This window comes from Aulostomus chinensis, chromosome 1 (assembly GCF_037954235.1).
Source record: "Aulostomus chinensis isolate RoL2024-O1b breed Wild chromosome 1, RoL_Achi_v1.0, whole genome shotgun sequence".
In the NCBI taxonomy this organism is placed as follows: Eukaryota; Metazoa; Chordata; class Actinopteri; order Syngnathiformes; family Aulostomidae; genus Aulostomus; species Aulostomus chinensis.
This window is the reverse complement of record NC_141320.1, coordinates 35998006-36021506: the sequence shown is the minus strand read 5'-3', so window position 1 is coordinate 36021506 and position 23501 is coordinate 35998006. Positions and strand designations below refer to the sequence as shown.

The 23501-nt window shown below is 37.7% G+C and overlaps 1 long non-coding RNA gene across 1 annotated transcript in view; it reads left to right on the top strand.

The window, feature by feature from the left end:
- Positions 1 to 326: 326 nt before the first annotated feature.
- Positions 327 to 23501, top strand: part of LOC147271460 (uncharacterized) — an 89260-nt gene continuing 66085 nt past the window's right edge. The window contains exon 1 of the long non-coding RNA XR_015115778.1: positions 327 to 594. This is a non-coding gene — a long non-coding RNA (uncharacterized LOC147271460). The remainder of the gene's footprint in view (positions 595 to 23501) is intronic.

The window sequence follows — 23501 nt, the reverse complement described above, 5'->3', positions numbered from 1 at the left end:
CTGACCACTTCATCAGCAACTGTGGCCTCAACAGCTTTCATGTCAAGTCGGTGTCTCTCAGCCTGAGTTGGTCCCTGTTCTGTATCCCTGAATGTTCTAGAGGAACTAAACTGGGCCTGACTGGGACGCTTCAGTCTGCTCAGATTTGGGTTGTGAATGCATTCAGATGTCATTTACAAGCATTGGAACTAAAGACCTGAGCCTCAAGAATATTTAGTTCTTGATTTACTTTCTCTTGCAGGGTTTCATTTTGTGCAAATTTTCTTTTGAAGATCTTTGTTTTTTTGTTGTCCTTCCATTGAGCAAGTTTGGCTAAGAACCTTTTCCCCACGAAACTAATTTTCCTAAAATGTCTTGCTAATGTTTCCTTTTTCTCTGTCGTCCCTCCTGTCCTTCGTCTCCATTCTGTCTCAGCTCAGCTGTGTCTCTTGGGCTCTCTTCAACAACGGCGCCCTGCCTTGTGCCTGCCATGAGGTTGGAGCTGAGAGTGACACCTGCGAGTCATTTGCTGGTCGGTGCCGCTGCAGGCCCCATGTGATTGGCCGAGACTGCTCCATGTGGGCCGTGGGTTGCTGGGGATTCCCCTCTGCAGACGTGAGTGTCAGATTGGATGAATGATGAGTAATAAGGGCTTTTAATGATGAGTGAGAGGACGGACCAAACCAACCTGTCCAACCATCAGAGGACAGTTTGTTGTTCTAGTTTCAACTCTTACTACATTTCTGTAAGCATCATTTTGAGTTTATTAGCAACTATCACTACATTACTGTCAGCATCATTTTGGGATCTTCAGCAATTCTTACTACATCACTGTCAGCATCATTTTGAGTTTATTATCAATTCTTACTACATCACTGTCAGCATCATTTTTGAATTCATTAACAATTCTTCCTACATAACTGTAGCATTATTTTGAGGTTTTTAGCAGCTCTTACTAGATTACTGTTAGCATCATTTTGAGGTTATTCAAAAATTTCACTCCATTACTGTTAGCATCATTTTGAGTTCATTAGCAATTCTTACTACATCACTGTAGCATTATTTTGAGGTCATTAGCAACTCTTACTACATGACTCTCAGCATCATTTTTAGGTTACTCGCAACTTTCACTACATTACTGTTAGCATCATTTTGAGTTCATTAGCAATTATTACTACATCACTGTCATATCATTTTAGATCATAACCAATTCTTCTGACATCACTATAGCATTATTTTGAGGTTCGTAGCAACTCTTACGACATGACTGTCAGCATCACTTTGAGGTTGTTCGAAACACTTACTACATCACTGTCACATCATTTTGAGATCATTAGCAATTCTTCTGACATCACTGTCCCATCAGTTTGAGATCATTACCAATTCTTCCGACATCACTGTCGCAATATTTTGAGGTTCGTAGCAACTTTTACTCCATTAATGTCGCATTATTTTTAGGTTCGTAGCAACACTTAGTACATGACTGTCAGCATCACTTTGAGGTTATTCGAAACATTCACTCCATTACTGCTAGCATCATTTTGTGTTCATTAGCAATTCTTACTAAATCACTGTCGCATCATTTTGAGATCTTTAGCAATTCTTCTGACATCACTGTCGCATTATTTTGAGGTTCGTAGCAACTCTTACTACATGACTGTCACCATCACTTTGAGGTTATTCGAAACACTTACTACATTACTGCAAGCATCACTGAGTTGATGAGCAACTATCACTAGATTACTGTTAGCATCATTTTAAGTTCATTAGCAATTCTTACTACATCACTGTCGCATCATTTTGAGGTTCGTAGCAACTTTTACTACATTACTGTCGCATTATTTTGAGGTTCGTAGCAACTGTTTGTACATGACTGTCAGCATCACTTTGAGGTTATTCGAAACGTTCACTCCATTACTGTTAGCATCATTTTGAGTTCATTAGCAATTCTTACTACATCACTGTCGCATCATTTTGATATCATTAGCAAGTCTTCCGAAATCCCTTACGCATTATTTTTAGGTTCGTAGCAACTTTTACTACATTACTGTTGCATTATTTAAAGGTTCGTAGCAACTCTTACTACATTACTGTCAGTATCACTTTGAGTTTATTAGCAACTATCACTACATTACTGTTAGCATCATTTTGAGTTTATTAGCAATTCATAGACATCACTGTAGCATTAAATTGAGGTTAGTAGCAACTCTTAGTACATGACTGTCAGCATCACTTTGAGTTAATTAGCAACTATTACTACATTACTGTGAGCATCATTTTGAGTTCATTAGCAATTCTTCCGACATCACTGTCGCAATATTTTGAGGTTCGTAGCAACACTTACTACATGACTGTCAGCATCACTTTGAGGTTATTCGAAACTTTCACTCCATTACTTTTAGCATCATTTTTTGTTCATCAGCAATTCTTACTACATCACTGTCACATCATTTTGAGGTTCGTAGCAACTCTTTCTACATTACTGTGGCATTATTTTGAGGTTCGTAGCAACACTTACTACATGACTGTCAGCATCACTTTGAGGTTATTCGAAAGTTTCACTACATTACTGTTAGCATCATTTTGAGTTCATTAGCAATTCTTCCGACATCACTGTCGCAATATTTTCAGGTTCGTAGCAACTCTTACTACATTATTGTTGCATTATTTTAAGGTTCGTAGCAACTCTTAATACATTACTGTCATCATCACTTTGAGTTGATTAGCAACTATCACTACATTACTGTCAGCATCATTTTAAGTTCATTAGCAATTCTTCCGACATCACTGTCCCAATATTTTGAGGTACGTAGCAACTTTTACTACATTACTGTCGCATTATTTAAAGGTTCGTAGCAACTCTTAGGACATGACTGTCAGCATCACTTTGAGGTTATTCGAAACGTTCACTCCATTACTGTTAGCATCATCTTGAGTTCATTGGCAATTCTTCTGACATCACTGTCCCAATATTTTGAGGTTCGTAGCAACTTTTACTACATTACTGTCGCATTATTTTGAGGTTCGTAGCAACTGTTTGTACATGACTGTCAGCATCACTTTGAGGTTATTCGAAACGTTCACTCCATTACTGTTAGCATCATTTTGAGTTCATTAGCAATTCTTCCTAAATCACTGTCGCCTCTTTTTGAGATCTTTAGCTATTCTACTGACATCACTGTCGCATTATTTTGAGGTTCGTAGCAACTCTTACTGCATGACCATCAGCATCATTATGAGGTTATTCGAAACTTTCACTCCATTACTGTTAGCATCATTTTGAGTTCATTAGCAATTCTTACTACATCACTGTCGCATCATTTTGATATCATTAGCAAGTCTTCCGAAATCCCTTACGCATTATTTTTAGGTTCGTAGCAACTTTTACTACATTACTGTTGCATTATTTAAAGGTTCGTAGCAACTCTTACTACATTACTGTCAGTATCACTTTGAGTTTATTAGCAACTATCACTACATTACTGTTAGCATCATTTTGAGTTTATTAGCAATTCATAGACATCACTGTAGCATTAAATTGAGGTTAGTAGCAACTCTTACTACATGACTGTCAGCATCACTTTGAGTTAATTAGCAACTATCACTACATTACTGTTAGCATCATTTTGAGTTCATTAGCAATTCTTCCGACATCACTGTCGCAATATTTTGAGGTTCGTAGCAACACTTACTACATGACTGTCAGCATCACTTTGAGGTTATTCGAAACTTTCACTCCATTACTGTTAGCATCATTTTTTGTTCATCAGCAATTCTTACTACATCACTGTCGCATCATTTTGAGATCATTAGCAATTCTTCTGACATCACTGTCGCATTATTTTGAGGTTCGTAGCAACTCTAACTACTTGACTGTGAGCATCACTTTGAGGTTATTCGAAACGTTCACTCCATTACTGTTAGCAATATTTTGAGATCATTACCAATTCTTCTGACATCACTGTCGCATCATTTTGAGATCTTTAGCAATTCTTCTGACATCACTGTCGCATTATTTTGAGGTTCGTAGCAACTCCTACGACATTCCTGTCATCATCACTTTGAGTTTATTAGCAACTATCACTACATTACTGTTAGCATCATTTTGAGTTAATTAGCAATTCTCACGACATCACTGTAGCATTGAATTGAGTTCATTAGCAACTCTTACTAAATGACTGTAAGCATCACTTTGAGGTTGTTCGAAAGTTTCACTCCATTACTGTTAGCATCATTTTGAGTTCATTAGCAATTCTTCCGACATCACTTTCGCAATATTTTGAGGTTCGTAGCAACTCTTACTACATGACTGTCACCATCACTTTGAGGTTATTCGAAAGTTTCACTCCATTCCTGTTAGCATCATTTTGAGTTCATTAGCAATTCTTCCGACATCAATGTCGCAATATTTTGAGGTTCGTTGCAACTCTTACTACATTATTGTTGCATTATTTTAAGGTTCGTAGCAACTCTTACTACATTCCTGTCATCATCACTTTGAGTTTATTAGCAACTATCACTACATTACTTTTAGCATCATTTTGACTTGTTGAGCAATTCTCACGACATCACTGTGGCATTAAATTGAGTTCATTAGCAACTCTTACTAAATGACTGTCAGCATGACTTTGAGGTTGTTCGAAACACTTACTACATTAATGTAAGCATCACTGAGTTAATTAGCAACTATCACTACATTACTGTTAGCATCATTTTAAGTTCATTAGCAATTCTTCCGACATCACTGTCGCAATATTTTGAGGTTCGTAGCAACTTTTACTACATTACTGTCGCATTATTTTGAGGTTCGTAGCAACTCTTAGTACATGACTGTCAGCATCACTTTGAGGTTATTCGAAACGTTCACTCCATTACTGTTCAAATCATTTTGAGATCATTACCAATTCTTCTGACATTACTGTTGCATCATTTTGAGACCTTAACAATTCTTCTGACATCACTGTCGAATTATTTTGAGGTTCGTAGCAACTCCTACTACATGACTGTCAGCATCACTTTGAGGTTGTTCGAAACTTTCACTCCATTACTGTTAGCATCATTTTGAGATCATTAGCAATTCTTCCGACATCACTGTCGCATTATATTGAGGTTCGTAGCAACTCTTACTACATGACTGTCAGCATCACTTTGAGGTTATTCGAAAGTTTCACTACATTACTGTTAGCATCATTTTGAGTTCATTAGCAATTCTTACTACATTACTGTTAGCATCAGTTTGAGATCATAGCAATTCTTCTGACATCACTGTCACATCATTTTGAGGTTCGTAGCAACTCTTTCTACATTACTGTGGCATTATTTTGAGGTTCGTAGCAACACTTACTACATGACTGTCAGCATCACTTTGAGGTTATTCGAAAGTTTCACTACATTACTGTTAGCATCATTTCTAGTTCATTAGCAATTCTTCCGACATCACTGTCGCAATATTTTCAGGTTCGTAGCAACTCTTACTACATTATTGTTGCATTATTTTAAGGTTCGTAGCAACTCTTAATACATTACTGTCATCATCACTTTTAGTTTATTAGCAACTATCACAGTTTATTAGCAACTATACTGTTAGCATCATTTTGAGTTGTTGAGCAATTCTCACGACATCACTGTAGCATTAAATTGAGTTCATTAGCAACTCTTACTAAATGACTGTCAGCATCACTTTGAGGTTGTTCGAAACTCTTTCTACATTACTGTAAGCATCACTGAGTTTCTTAGCAACTATCACTACATTACTGTTAGCATCATCTTGAGTTCATGAGCAATTCTTCCGACATCACTGTCGCAATTTTTTGAGGTTCGTAGTAACTTTTACTACATTACTGTCGCATCACTTTGACGTTCGAAGCAACACTTACTACATGACTGTCTGCATCACTTTGATGTTATTCGAAACTTTCACTCCATTACTGCTAGCATCATTTTGAGTTCATTAGCAAATCTGACTACATCACTGTCGCATCATTTTGAGATCATTAGCAATTCTTCCGACATCACTGTCGCATTATTTTGACGTTCGTGGCAACTCTTACTACATCACTGTCGCATCATTTTGAGATCATTAGCAATTCTTCTGACATCACTGTCACATAATTTTGAGGTTTGTAGCAACTTTTACGACATTACTGTCGCATTATTTTGAGGTTCCTAGCAACTCTTAGTACATGACTGTCAGCATCACTTTGAGGTTGTTCACAACACTTACTACATTACTGTAAGCATCACTGACTTAATTAGCAACTATCACTACATTACTGTCGCATCATTTTGAGATCATTAGCAATTCTTCCGACATCACTGTCGCATTATTTTGACGTTCGTGGCAACTCTTACTACATCACTGTCGCATCATTTTGAGATCATTAGCAATTCTTCTGACATCACTGTCGCAATATTTTGAGGTTTGTAGCAACTTTTACTACATTACTGTCGCATTATTTTGAGGTTCGTAGCAACTCTTACTACATGACTGTCAGCATCACTTTGAGTTTATTAGCAACTATCACTACATTACTGTTAGCATCATTTTGAGTTAATGAGCAATTCTCACGACATCACTGTAGCATTGAATTGAGTTCATGAGCAACTCTTACTAAATGACTGTCAGCATCACTTTGAGGTTGTTGGAAAGTTTCACTCCATTACTGTTAGCATCATTTTGAGTTCATTAGCAATTCTTCCGACATCACTTTCGCAATATTTTGAGGTTCGTAGCAACTTTTACTGCATTACTGTCGCATTATTTTGAGGTTCGTAGGAACTCTTAGTACATCACTGTCAGCATCACTTTGAGGTTATTCGAAACGTTCACTCCATTACTGTTAGCATCATTTTGAGATCATTACCAATTCTTCTGACATCACTGTCGCATCATTTTGAGATCTTTTGCAATTCTTCTGACATCACTGTCGCATTATTTTGAGGTTCGTAGCAACTCTTACTACATGACTGTCACCATCACTTTGAGGTTATTCGAAAGTTTCACTCCATTACTGTTAGCATCATTTTGAGTTCATTAGCAATTCTTCCGACATCAATGTCGCAATATTTTGAGGTTCGTTGCAACTCTTACTACATTATTGTTGCATTATTTTAAGGTTCGTAGCAACTCTTACTACATTCCTGTCATCATCACTTTGAGTTTATTAGCAACTATCACTACATTACTTTTAGCATCATTTTGAGTTGTTGAGCAATTCTCACGACATCACTGTGGCATTAAATTGAGTTCATTAGCAACTCTTATTAAATGACTGTCAGCATCACTTTTAGGTTGTTCGAAACACTTACTACATTACTGTAAGCATCACTGAGTTAATTAGCAACTATCACTACATTACTGTTAGCATCATTTTAAGTTCATTAGCAATTCTTCCGACATCACTGTCGCAATATTTTGAGGTTCGTAGCAACTTTTACGACATTACTGTCGCATTATTTTGAGGTTTGTAGCAACTCTTAGTACATGACTGTCAGCATCACTTTGAGGTTATTCGAAACGTTCACTCCATTACTGTTAGCATCATTTTGAGTTCATTAGCAATTCTTACTAAATCACTTTCGAATCATTTTGAGATCATTAGCAATTCTTCTGACATCACTGTTACATTATTTTGAGGTTCGTCGCAACTCTTACTACATTATTGTTGCATTATTTTAAGGTTCGTAGCAACTCTTACTACATTACTGTCAGCATCACTTTGAGTTTATTAGCAACTATCACTACATTAGTGTTAGCATCATTTTGAGATCATTACCAATTCTTCTGACATCACTGTTGCATCATTTTGAGACCTTAACAATTCTTCTGACATCACTGTCGAATTATTTTGAGGTTCGTAGCAACTCCTACTACATGACTGTCAGCATCACTTTGAGGTTGTTGGAAAGTTTCACTCCATTACTGTTAGCATCATTTTGAGTTCATTCGCAATTCTTCCGACATCACTTTCGCAATATTTTGAGGTTCGTAGCAACTTTTACTACATTACTGTCGCATTATTTTGAGGTTCGTAGCAACTCTTAGTACATCACTGTCAGCATCACTTTGAGGTTATTCGAAACATTCACTCCATTACTGTTAGCATCATTTTGAGATCATTACCAATTCTTCTGACATCACTGTCGCATTATTTTGAGGTTCGTAGCAACTCTTACTACATGACTGTCACCATCACTTTGAGGTTATTCGAAAGTTTCACTCCATTACTGTTAGCATCATTTTGAGTTCATTAGCAATTCTTCCGACATCAATGTCGCAATATTTTGAGGTTCGTTGCAACTCTTACTACATTATTGTTGCATTATTTTAAGGTTCGTAGCAACTCTTACTACATTCCTGTCATCATCACTTTGAGTTTATTAGCAACTATCACTACATTACTTTTAGCATCATTTTGACTTGTTGAGCAATTCTCACGACATCACTGTGGCATTAAATTGAGTTCATTAGCAACTCTTACTAAATGACTGTCAGCATGACTTTGAGGTTGTTCGAAACACTTACTACATTACTGTAAGCATCACTGAGTTAATTAGCAACTATCACTACATTACTGTTAGCATCATTTTGAGTTCATTAGCAATTCTTCCGACATCACTGTCGCATCATTTTGAGATCATTAGCAATTCTTCTGACATCACTGTCACATCATTTTGAGGTTCATAGCAACTCTTTCTACATTACTGTGGCATTATTTTGAGGTTCGTAGCAACTCTTGCTACATGACTGTCAGCATCACTTTGAGGTTATTCGAAACTCTTATTACATTACTTTAAGCATCACTGAGTTTCTTAGCAACTATGGCTACATTATTGTTAGCATCATCTTGAGTTCATTAGCAATTCTTCCGACATCACTGTCGCAATATTTTGAGGTTCGTAGCAACTTAAATACATGACTGTCGCATTATTTTGAGGTGTGTAGCAACACTTACGACATGACTTTCAGCATCACTTTGAGGTTATTCGAAAGTTTCACTCCATTACATTTAGCATCATTTTGAGTTCATTAGCGATTCTTACTACATCACTGTCGCATTATTTTGAGGTTCGTAGAAACTCTTGCTACATGACTGTCAGCATCACTTTGAGGTCATTCGAAACACTTACTACATTACTGCAAGCATCACTGAGTTGATTAGCAACTATCACTACATTACTGTTAGCATCATTTTAAGTTCATTAGCAATTCTTCCGACATCACTGTCGCAATATTTTGAGGTTCGTAGCAACTTTTACTACATTACTGTCGCATTATTTTGAGGTTCGTAGCAACTCTTAGTACATGACTTTCAGCATCACTTTGAGGTTATTCGAAATCTTCACTCCATTACTGTTAGCATCATTTTGAGATCATTACCAATTCTTCTGACTTCACTGTCGCATTATTTTGAGGTTCGTAGCAACTTTTACTACATTACTGTCGCATTATTTTAAGGTTCGTAGCAGCTCTTAGTACATGACTGTCAGCATCACTGAGGTTATTCGAAACACTTACTACATTACTGTAAGCATCACTGAGTTGATTAGCAACTATCACTACATTACTGTTAGCATCATTTTGAGTTCATTAGGAATTCTTCCTACATCACTGTCGCAATATTTTGAGGTTTGTAGTAACTTTTACTACATTACTGTCGCATTATTTTGAGGTTCGTAGCAACTCTTAGTACATGACTGTCAGCATCACTTTGAGGTTATTCGAAAGTTTCACTCCATTACATTTAGCATCATTTTGAGTTCATTAGCGATTCTTACTACATCACTGTCGCATCATTTTGAGATCATTAGCAAGTCTTCCGACATCACTGTCGCATTATTTTGAGGTTCGTAGCAACTCTTGCTACATGACTGTCAGCATCACTTTGAGGTTATTCGAAACACTTACTACATTACTGCAAGCATCACTGAGTTGATTAGCAACTATCACTACATTACTGTTAGCATCATTTTAAGTTCATTAGCAATTCTTCCGACATCACTGTCGCAATATTTTGAGGTTCGTAGCAACTTTTACTACATTACTGTCGCATTATTTTGAGGTTCGTAGCAACTCTTAGTACCTGACTGTCAGCATCACTTTGAGGTTATTCGAAACGTTCACTCCATTACTGTTCAAATCATTTTGAGATCATTACCAATTCTTCTGACATCACTGTCGCATTATTTTGAGGTTCGTAGCAACTATCACTCCATTACTGTCAGCATCATTTTGAGTTCATTAGCAATTCTTTCTAAATCACTGTCGCATCATTTTGAGATCATTAGCAATTCTTCCGACAATCTGTCACATTATTTAGAGTTTCGTAGCAACTCTTACTATATTATTGTTGCATTATTTTAAGGTTCGTAGCAACTCTTACTACATCACTTTCACCATCACTTTGAGGTTATTCGAAACTCTTACTACATTACTGTAAGCATCACTTTGAGGTTGTTCAAAACTCTTACTACATTACTGTTAGCATCACTGAGTTGATTAGCAACTATCACTACATTACTGTTAGCATCATTTTTAGGTGACTCGCAACTTTAATCACATGACTATCAGCCTCACTTTGAGGTTGTTCGAAACACTTAGTACATTACTGAAAGCATCACTGATTTTATTAGCAGCTATCACTACATTACTCTTAGCATCATTTTGAGTTCATTAGCAATTCTTACAAAATAACTGTGGCATTATTTTTAGGTTCGTAGCAACTCTTACTACATGACTGTCAGCATCACTTTGAGGATATTTGCAACTTTCACTACATTACTGTTAGCATTATTTTGAGTGCATAAGCAATTTTTACTCCATCACTGTCGAATCATTTTGAGATGATTATCAATTCTTCCGACATTACAGTCGCATTATTTTAAGGTTCGTATCAACTCTTACTAAATTACTTTTGCATTAGTTTGAGGTGAGTAGTAACTCTTACTACATGACTGTCAGCATCACTTTGAGGTTGTTCGAAACACTTACTACATTACTGTAAGCATCACTGAGTTCATTAGTAACCATCACTACATTACTGTTAGCATCATTTTGAATTCATGAGCAATTCTTACTACATCACTGTCGCATTATTTTTAGCTTCGTAGCAACTCTTTCTACAAAACTGTCAGCATCATTTTTAGGTGACTCGCAACTTTAATCACATGACTTTCAGCCTCACTTTGAGGTTGTTCGAAACACTTAGTACATTACTGAAAGCATCACTGATTTTATTAGCAGCTATCACTACATTACTCTTCGCATCATTTTGAGTTCATTAGCAATTCTTACGAAATAACTGTGGCATTATTTTGAGGTTCGTTGCAACTCTTACTACATGACTGTCAGCATCACTCTGAGGTGGTTCAAAACACTTACTACATTACTGTAAGCATCACTGAGTTTATTATCAACTATCACTACGTTACTGTTCGCATCATTTTGAGTTTAATAGTATTTCTTACGACATCACTGTCAGCTTCATTTTTAGGTTATTAGAAACTTTCACTCCATTATTGTTAGCATCATTTTGAGTTCATTAGAAATTCATGCGACATCACTGTCACATTATTTTGAGGTTCGTAGCAACTCTTACGACATTATTGTTGCATTATTTTAAGGTTCGTAGCAACTCTTACTACATTACTGTCATCATCACTTTGAGGTTGTTCGAAACAGTTACTACATTACTGTCAGCATCACTGAGTTTTTTAGCAACTATCACTACATTACTGTTAGCATCATTTTGAGTTCATTCGCAATTCTTACGACATCACTGTAGCATTATTTTGAGGTTTGTAGCAACTCTTACTACATGACTGTCAGCATCACTTTGAGGTTGTTTGAAACACTTACTACATTACTGTAAGCATCACTGAGTTTATTAGCAACTATCACTACGTTAATGTTAGCATCTTTTTGAGTTTAATAGCAGTTCTTATGACATCACTGTCAGCATCATTTTTAGGTTACTTGCAACTCCAACAGCATGACTGTCAGCATCACTTTGAGGTTATTCGAAACTTTCACTCCATTACTATTCGCATCATTTTGAGTACATTAGCAATTCTTACTACATCACTGTCGCATCATTTTGAGATCATTAGCAATTCTTCCGACATCACTGTCGCATTACTTTGAGGTTTGTAGCAACTCTTACTACATCACTGTAGCATTATTTTGAGGTCATTAATAACTCTAACTACATTACTTTCAGCATCATTTTTAGGTTACTCGCAACTCAAACCACATGACTGTCAGCATCACTTTGAGGTTATTCGAAACTTTCACTACATTACAGTTAGCATCATTTTGAGATCATTATCAATTCTTCTGACATCACTGTCGCATTATTTTGATATTCGTAGCAACTCTTACTACATTACTGTCAGCATCACTTTGAGGTTGTTCGAAACATTTACTACATTACTGTCAGCATCACTGAGTTTATTAGCAACTATCACTACATTACTGTTAGCATCATTTTGAGGTTAATGGCAATTCTTACGACATCGCTGTCAGCATCATTTTTAGGTTACTCGCAACTCTAACCACATGACTTTCAGCATTACTTTGAGGTTATTCGAATTTTTCACTACATTACTGTTAGCATCATTTTGAGTACATTAGCAATTCTTACTCCATCACTGTCGCATCATTTTGAGATCATTAGCAATTCTTCCGACATCACTGTCGCATTATTTTGAGGTTTGTAGCAACTCTTACTACATGACTGTCAGCATCACTTTGAGGTTGTTCGAAACACTTAGTACATTACTGTAAGCATCACTGAGTTTATTAGTAACCATCACTACATGACTGTTAGCATCATTTTGAGTTCATTCGCAACACTTACTACATGACTGTCAGCATCACTCTGAGGTTTTTCGAAACACTTACTACATTACTGTCAGCTTCACTGAGTTTATCAACTATCACTACGTCATTGTTAACATCATTTTGAGTTCATTAGCAATTCTTACGACATGACTGTCAGCATCATTTTGAGGTTCGTAGCAACTCTTACTACATGACTGTCAGCATCACTTTGAGTTTATTAGCAACTATCACTACATTACTGTTAGCATCCTTTTGAGATGATAAGCAATTCTTACGACATCACTGTCGCATCATTTTGAGATCATTACCAATTCTTCTGACATCACTGTCGCATTATTTTGATATACGTAGCAACTCTTATAACGTTACTGTTGCATTATTTTAAGGTTCGTAGCAACTCTAACCACATGACTGTCAGCATCACTTTGAGGTTGTTCGAAACACTTACTACATTACTTTCAGCATCACTGAGTTTATTAGCAACTCTCACTACATTACTGTTAGCATCATTTTGAGTTCATTAGCAATTCTTACGACTTCACTGTAGCATTATTTTGAGGTTTGTAGCAACTCTTACTACATCACTGTAGCATTATTTTGAGGTTCGTAGCAACTCTTACTACATCACTGTAGCATTATTTTGAGGTTATTAGCAACTCTTACTACATCACTGTCAGCATCATTTTTAGGTTACTTGCAACTCCAACAGCATGACTGTCAGCATCACTTTGACGTTATTCGAAACTTTCACTCCATTATTATTCGCATCATTTTGAGTTCATTAGCAATATTTACTACATCACTGTCGCATCATTTTGGGATCATTAGCAATTCTTCCGACATCACTGTCGCATTATTTTAAGGTTCGTAGCAACTCTAACCACATGACTGTCAGCATCACTTTGAGGTTGTTCGAAACACTGACTACATTACTGTAAGCATCACTGAGTTTTTTAGCAACTATCACTTCGTTACTGTTAGCATCTTTTTGAGTTTAATAGCAGTTCTTAAGACATCACTGTCAGCATCATTTTTAGGTTACTTGCAACTCCAACAGCATGACTGTCAGCATCACTTTGAGGTTATTCGAAACTTTCACTCCATTATTATTCGCATCATTTTGAGTACATTAGCAATTCTTACGACATCACTGTCGCATCATTTTGAGATCATTACCAATTCTTCTGACATCACTGTCGCATTATTTTGATATTCGTAGCAACTCTTAATACGTTACTGTTGCATTATTTTAAGGTTCGTAGCAACTCTAACCACATGACTGTCAGCATCACTTTGAGGTTGTTCGAAACACTTACTACATTACTTTCAGCATCACTGAGTTTATTAGCAACTCTCACTACATTACTGTTAGCATCATTTTGAGTTCATTAGCAACTCTTACTACATCACTGTAGCATTATTTTGAGGTTTGTAGCAGCTCTTACAACATGACTGTCAGCATCACTTTGAGGTTGTTTGAAACACTTACTACATTACTGTAAGCATCACTGAGTTTATTAGCAACTATCACTACGTTACTGTTAGCATCTTTTTGAGTTTAATAGCAGTTCTTAAGACATCACTGTCAGCATTATTTTTAGGTTACTTGCAACTCCAACAGCATGACTGTCAGCATCACTTTGAGGTTATTCGAAACTTTCACTCCATTATTATTCGCATCATTTTGAGTACATTAGCAATTCTTACTACATCACCGTCGCATCATTTTGAGATCATTAGCAATTCTTCCGACATCACTGTCGCATTATTTTGAGGTTCGTAGCAACTCTTACTACATCACTGTAGCATTATTTTGAGGTTATTAGCAACTCTTACTACATCACTGTCAGCATCATTTTTAGGTTACTCGCAACTCAAACCACATGACTGTCAGCATCACTTTGTGGTTATTCGAAACTTTCACTACATTACAGTTAGCATCATTTTGAGATAATTATCAATTCTTCTGACATCACTGTCGCATTATTTTGAGGTTCGTAGCAACTCTTACTACATCACTGTAGCATTATTTTGAGGTTAGTAGCAACTCTTACTCCATGACTGTCAGCATCACTTTGAGGTTGTTCGAAACACTGACTACATTACTGTAAGCATCACTGAGTTTTTTAGCAACTATCACTTCGTTACTGTTAGCATCGTTTTGAGTTTAATAGCAATTCTTACGACATCACTGTCAGCATCATTTTTAGGTTACTCGCAACTCTAACCACATGACTGTCAGCATCACTTTGAGGTTATTCGAAACTTTCACTACATTACAGTTAGCATCCTTTTGAGATGATAAGCAATTCTTACGACATCACTGTCGCATCATTTTGAGATCATTACCAATTCTTCTGACATCACTGTCGCATTATTTTGATATTCGTAGCAACTCTTAATACGTTACTGTTCCATTATTTTAAGGTTAGGAGCAACTCTTACTACATGACTGTCAGCATCATTTTGAGATGATTAGCAATTCTTCCGACATCACGGTCGCATTATTTTAAGGTTCGTAGCAACTCTATCCACATGACTGTCAGCATCACTTTGAGGTTGTTCGAAACACTTACTACATTACTTTCAGCATCACTGAGTTTATTAGCAACTATCACTTCGTTACTGTTAGCATCATTTTGAGTTCATTAGCAATTCTTACGACTTCACTGTAGCATTATTTTGAGGTTTGTAGCAACTCTTACTACATCACTGTAGCATTATTTTGAGGTTTGTAGCAACTCTTTCTACATGACTGTCAGCATCACTTTGAGGTTGTTTGAAACACTTACTACATTACTGAAAGCATCACTGAGTTTATTAGCAACTATCACTACGTTACTCTTAGCATCTTTTTGAGTTTAATAGCAGTTCTTAAGACATCACTGTCAGCATCATTTTTAGGTTACTTGCAACTCCAACAGCATGACTGTCAGCATCACTTTGAGGTTATTCGAAACTTTCACTCCATTACTATTCGCATCATTTTGAGTACATTAGCAATTCTTACTACATCACTGTCGCATCATTTTGAGATCATTAGCAATTCTTCCGACATCACTGTCGCATTATTTTGAGGTTCGTAGCAACTCTTACTACATCACTGTAGCATTATTTTGAGGTTATTAGCAACTCTTACTACATCACTGTCAGCATCATTTTTAGGTTACTTGCAACTCCAACAGCATGACTGTCAGCATCACTTTGAGGTTATTCGAAACTTTCACTCCATTTTTATTCGCATCATTTTGAGTACATTAGCAATTCTTACTACATCACTGTCGCATCATTTTGAGATCATTAGAAATTCTTCCGACATCACTGTCGCATTATTTTGAGGTTCGTAGCAACTCTTACTACATCACTATAGCATTATTTTAAGGTTTGTAGCAACTCTTACTACATGACTGTCAGCATCACTTTGAGGTTATTCGAAACTTTCACTACATTACAGTTAGCATCCTTTTGAGATGATAAGCAATTCTTACGACATCACTGTCGCATCAATTTGAGATCATTTCCAATTCTTCTGACATCACTGTCGCATTATTTTGATATTCATAGCAACTCTTAATACGTTACTGTTGCATTATTTTAAGGTTCGTAGCAACTCTAACCACATGACTGTCAGCATCACTTTGAGGTTGTTCGAAACACTTACTACATTACTTTCAGCATCACTGAGTTTATGAGCAACTCTCACTACATTACTGTTAGCATCATTTTGAGTTCATGAGCAATTCTTACGACTTCACTGTAGCATTATTTTGAGGTTTGTAGCAACTCTTACTACATCACTGTAGCATTATTTTGAGGTTTGTAGCAACTCTTACTACATGACTGTCAGCATCACTTTGAGGTTGTTTGAAACACTTACTACATTACTGTAAGCATCACTGAGTTTATTAGCAACTATCACTACGTTACTGTTAGCATCTTTTTGAGTTTAATAGCAGTTCTTAAGACATCACTGTCAGCATCATTTTTAGGTTATTCGAAACTTTCACTCCATTATTATTCGCATCATTTTGAGTACATTAGCAATTCTTACTACATCACTGTCGCATCATTTTGAGATCATTAGCAATTCTTCCGACATCACTGTCGCATTATTTTGAGGTTCGTAGCAACTCTTACTACATCACTGTAGCATTATTTTGAGGTTATTAGCAACTCTTACAACATCACTGTCAGCATCATTTTTAGGTTACTCGCAACTCAAACCACATGACTGTCAGCATCACTTTGAGGTTATTCGAAACTTTCACTACATTACAGTTAGCATCATTTTGAGATAATTATCAATTCTTCTGACATCACTGTCGCATTATTTTGAGGTTCGTAGCAACTCTTACTACATCACTGTAGCATTATTTTGAGGTTTGTAGCAACTCTTACTACATCACTGTCAGCATCATTTTTAGGTTACTCGCAACTCAAACCACATGACTGTCAGCATCACTTTGAGGTTATTCGAAACTTTCACTACATTACAGTTAGCATCATTTTGAGATAATTATCAATTCTTCTGACATCACTGTCGCATTATTTTGAGGTTCGTAGCAACTCTTACTACATCACTGTAGCATTTTTTTGAGGTTTGTAGCAACTCTTACTACATGACTGTCAGCATCACTTTGAGGTTATTCGAAACTTTACTCCATTACTGTTAGCATCATTTTGAGTTCATTAGCAATATTTACTACATCACTGTCGCATCATTTAGGGATCATGAACAATTCTTCCGACATCACTGTCGCATTATTTTAAGGTTCGTAGCAACTCTAACCACATGACTGTCAGCATCACTTTGAGGTTGTTTGAAACACTTACTGCATTACTGTAAGCATCACTGAGTTTTTTAGCAACTATCACTTCGTTACTGTTAGCATCGTTTTGAGTTTAATAGCAATTCTTACGACATCACTGTCAGCATCATTTTTAGGTTACTCGCAACTCTAACCACATGACTGTCAGCATCACTTTGAGGTTATTCGAAACTTTCACTACATTACTGTTAGCATCATTTTGAGTTCATTAACAATTCTTACTACATCACTGTCGCATCATTTTGAGATCATTAGCAATTCTTCTGACATCACTTTCGCATTTTTTGAGGTTCGTAGCAACTCTTACTACATTACTGTTGCATTATTTTGAGTTTAGTAGCATCTCTTACTACATCACTGTCAGCATCACTTTGAGGTTGTTAGAAACACTACATTATTGTAAGCATCACTGAGTTCATTAGCAATTCTTTCGACATCACTGTCGCATCATTTTGAGGTCATTCGCAATTCTTACGACATCACTGTAGCATCATTTTGAGATCATTACCAATTCTTCCGATGTCACTTTCGCATTATTTTGAGGTTCGTAGCAACCCTTACTACATGACTTTCAGCATCACTTTGAGGTTATTCGAAACTTTCACTCCATTACTGTTGGCATCATTTTGAGTTCATTAGTAATTCTTACTAGATCACTGTCGCATCATTTTGAGATCATTAGCAATTCTTAAGACATCACTGTAGCATTATTTTGAGGTTATTAGCAACTCTTACTATATTACTGTCAGCATCATTTTTAGGTTACTCGCAACTCTAACCGCATGAGTGTCAACATCACTTTGAGGTTATTAAAAACTTTCACTACATTACTGTTAGCATCATTTTGAGTTCATTAGCAATTCTTCTGACATCACTGTCGCATTATTTTGATATTCGTAGCAACTCTTACTACATTATTGTTGCATTATTTTAAGGTTCGTACCAACTCTTACTACGTGACTGTCAGCATCACTTTGAGGTTGTTGTAAACACTTACTACATTACTGTAAGCATCCCTGAGTTTATTAGCAACTCTCACTACATTACTTTTAGCCTCATTTTTAGTTCATTAGCAATTCTTACGACATCACTGTTGCATTATTTTGAGATTGGTATCAATTCTTACTACATCACTGTCGCATCATTTTGAGAGCTTTAGCAATTCTTCCGACATCACTGTCGCATTATTTTGAGGTTCGTAGCAACTCTTACTACATGACTGTCAGCATCACTTTGAGGTTGTTCGAAACACTTACTACATTACTGTAAGCATCACTGAGTTTATTAGCAACTATCACTACATTACCGTCAGTACCATTTTGAGTTTATTAGCAAGTCTTAAGAATATCACTGTCACCTCATTTTGAGATCATTAGCAATTCTTCTGACATCACTGTCGCATTATTTTTAGGTTCGTAGCAACTCTTACCACATTACTGTGTCATTATTTTAAGGTTTGTTGCAACCCTTACTACATTACTATCAGCATCACTGAGTTTATTAGCAACTATCACTCCATTACTGTTCGCATCATTTTGAGATCATTAGCAATTCTTCCCAAATCACTGTCGCATTTTTAGGTTTGTATCAACTCTTACTACATTACATTCAGCATCACTGAGTTTATTAGCAACTATCACTACATTACTGTTAGCATCATTTTGAGTTCATTAGCAATTCTTACTACATCACTGAAGCATCATTTGGAGATCATTAGCAATTCTTACGACATCACTGTCAGCATCATTTTTAGGTTACTCGCAACTCTAACCACATGACTGTCAACATCACTTTGAGGTTATTCGAAACTTTCACTACATTACTGTTAGCATCATTTTGAGATCATTAGCAATTCTTCCGACATCACTGTCGCATTATTTTGAGGTTAGTAGCAACTCTCACTACATGACTGTCGCATTATTTTGAGGTTCGTAGCAACTCTTAATACAATACTGTTGCATTATTTTAAGTTTAGTAGAAACTCTCACTACATCACTGTAGCATCATTTTGAGGTTTGTAGCAACTCTCACTACATCACTGTAGCGTAATTTTATCCTTGAGATTGGGGACCAATAATTTTATTTTCCATTTTTGGGACATGTACTGTACACAGACACACAGATTTATGAAAGTCACTTTCAGGTGCCTGAAATTCCTTTGGGGACTAAAGTCTAGAAAAGTAATTTGAACATTTGTGTGTACTTTGTTTTGTGATGATAAGATTTACACCGACCAAGTCAGCCATATTGGCACCACAATCCAATTGGCATGTCAATAAACATCACCCAATAAACCAAGGTCTTCTGTCTAAATGTATGTCACTGAAACATACTGTATTGTATTGCCTCACACTTACAGCATACAAGGATGCATGGCGTGGGTGGAACTGCCTGAATCTCTTCTGCAATGGAAGTTTGGTCAACCGTGTGGAACATTCCTGCACGATCCCCTTTGAGTGGGAAAGTAGCATCAACACAGCACCACGTGGTCCACCAGCAGCTTGGATTTCTGCTCCTTGTCTTGTAGTTCCACTTGACTTCTCCAAGGGAAGAGACTGCAAATAGTCAAGAACTCTGGGAAATTTGGTGGCTGTGGCCTCCTCAAATTCCACATTGATGTGGACACCAGTTCAAAGTTTGAAGTGCAGTTATCAACTCTGCACTGAAGTTGTTTCGTTAAAGGATAAATGATTTCCATTGTCCAATGATTATTTTACATTCCAATCCTCTAAAGTGATGGAGTGATACTGTAAATATGTAGAAATTCTCTATTGTTCAAAGTACAGATTCTGTGTTTATACATTGTTGTAGTTTTTATACTTGGAGAAACCAGAATCTAACAGGAAATCACTGTAGAAAGTTGGCTCAGTTTCATAAAGTAACAACTAAATAGCTTCAATTGACAGTGATTGACCTTAAACTTGGCAATTTTAATCACTATGCTTGCTTTTCCACTGTCAAATGAACTTTTTAATGGGAAATTCCTGCTCATAGACTGGTTTGTTTCATACATGAACCAGTAAGAGCCCTGAACTTAGAGAAGAACCTGAAAGGTCCTTGTTCTTCATGTGTTTTTACGTGATGGGCCTTTTTTCCTGCAGTTTAATTCACATTTATCAACAATTAAAGGGCACCTAGAATGAAAATCATTGTTTTTGTGTTTTTGGTGTTTCTTCAACGTCCCCCAGCTGTGGGTAACACACACCAAGTGTGAGGCAGTGTCATAACCTCTGTTTGAAGGATCTCCCCTTTTTTGAATCGCCGTGGGAAAATGGACCAATGCGATTTTGGCTGAAGTGTTACGTCACAGTTCAGTCAGTGCCCCCCCCCCCCCACTCACACACACCCCTTTGACATATTTCGGGGGGGGGGGGGGCGATTATGCGAGCGAGCCGAGTGAGTGCAGCGCTCTTGTGTCGCAACTGGAGCCTGCAGCAGCAGCACTGACTGAGCAGATTGATTGAAGGAATGGCCTCGATACAATTGAGACCTTTGTTTTATCTGCGCTGTCTGTCGCTAGCTGGCCTGGCCTGGCTTGAGGGGGAAGGAATCTCGCCAGCCAGGCAGGCTACCAAGGGGCCAGGCCACCAGGAAAACTCCCAGTTGTCCCGACGGTCACCCCGCCGCTGCATATACGGCTGGATCTGCGAATGGGCCGTGGCTACTTGGTATCTTATCTTACAAATGTTGTTGTATGATATGGAATGTTGTCAATTGACAGTAGCCGTCACACTTAGCACTGGCGACAGTTAGCTGAGAAAGTGGGAGTACTTTCTTTTCAGTGACAGTGAGGGCAGCCAATCACCGAGTAGTAGTTAAATGAGGTTGCCAGATAAACAACTGCAACTGATCTCCGTCAACTCATGCACTTGCATAAATAATGAGGTTGCCAGATGAGGTCAGAAACGACCCCAATAGGGACAAATGAGGCATTCTAAACCCAACATGGTAACATAGCGGTTTCAGAGAGCCTTTTAGGAAGCTTCTGAGCCATCACAGACCCAACCATTTTTTGTGGGGTTACATATCACACCACAGAACAAGAATTAATATCCCTTCAACCTCTCTATGGCACCTTTAATGTACTGTAATTTAATGAGTTGGGACTGTGAAAGCTGCTGTGTATTTTTACAGTTTATTCCATGTAATTTTGTGGAACAGTTCATCACTGTAATTTGACGGTATTCGTCTGGAAACTCTGCTGCCAGACTTTTTACCGTTTTTTTATAGTTTTTTTTCTTGACAGTGTACACAGAGGTCTCGTGGTTGAGCCGGGGCACACAGAGTCCCGCCCCCACACAGCTGAGAAACGCAGCTCTGAGCAGCTGCCTCAGTCACACAGAAGATAGACGCGTTTCCTGGTTGGCGAGTGCAGACACAACTTCTCTGAGTGCAGGGTTCACTTCTCTCATTGCTGTTTGTTCACTGTTGAGGTTTTATTCCTCCACCAACCTGCTTCTGTCTGGAAAGAAACAAATAACTGGAGTGCTGCACATCAACAGACTTGGTGTTTGGACACGGACGAATGAAGTTTGGCTTTTTGTTTCTTCCATCAGATCAGAGCTGATAGGAAAAACAATCAGGTGGTTTATTAAACCAGCAGTGAGCTGGACTTCAGCCCAGGTCCTCAGTCCCACTGTCAGTTCACTTCAACATGGACGAACAAAATCCAACCCTCACCTGGCCTGGAAATCAATAACAATTACATAACAACTCCTTTATTTCTCTCCTGTTCAGGTCCAGTTGGACTCCATCCATCATCATCTTCCGCTTATTCCTTACTATTAAGGGTCGCGGGGGGGCTGGAGCCTATCCCAGCATCTACGGGCAAGAGGCGGGGTACACCCTGGACAGGTCGCCAGTCCCAGTTGGACTCATTCATCTCTATTTGTTAGGATTTCACTTCATGAGTTCAGAAGCATCTTCACATGAGATGCTGGTTCCTCAAATTGATTGATCGTTGAATTCTGTGTTTGATGTCTGAATTCTGTCTTTGATCTCTGGGTTCTGTGCATTGAATTCCTGCTCCAGTCTTTGATCTCTGACTGATTCTAAACTCATCAAAGGATCACATCAGCATCTTGGTCCAGACTCCAGATGGTGATTTTACCAAGTGCACCACAGTCCTTGTTGCTGTCTGCTGTTGGGTCACAGCAAAGTAAGGAAACAGCCTGACGGTCCTCAGGAGGAAATCCAACAACCTCCAAAGATGGAGGCGAATCTAGACCCTCTCATGTTGGCCATCCTTGATGAACTTGGGCGGTACTCTGGTGCAGGGATGAGGTCATGGAGCGTATCTGGGAGCAGTCCTGATGTTAAATGCTGTGATGAAGGACAGTGTGGAGGCAAAATGGACAAAATGTGTCAACATCAAATAAAGTTGTAAACCTGTTTGAAGTCTTATTTTGTGTTTGATGGACATTTTTAAAATCACTAATGATTTTTTTGACTGAACGTCCTGGATCCTGTGGTGCCTGATGAGGAGACAACTTGAGTACAGAGTTGGAGAAGAGGGTTTTTGGAGGGGAGATGATTTTTGCAGTGCTACAAAAACCTCAAAATGTCCTCACTAAGATGGTTATTAATTCTCTCTCTCCCTCATTCTCAGCTGCTACAGCCTTTAAAGAAAACCTTTGACTGGTGGATCTAACAAAGATCAGATGTTGTCTCCTCTAGAACATCAACAGCTTAACGTTGTGGGCAGGACTCCTACCTGAGCAGGGAGACCCCAATGGATTTCTAGTCCTGATAGGGAGAGGGAGCCTCCTGGGTCACGGAGTGGGGAACCTGATAGGGAGTGGGATGACCCGCCCATTGTGGGTGATTGACAGGGCAGGTTTGATCTATGTTTT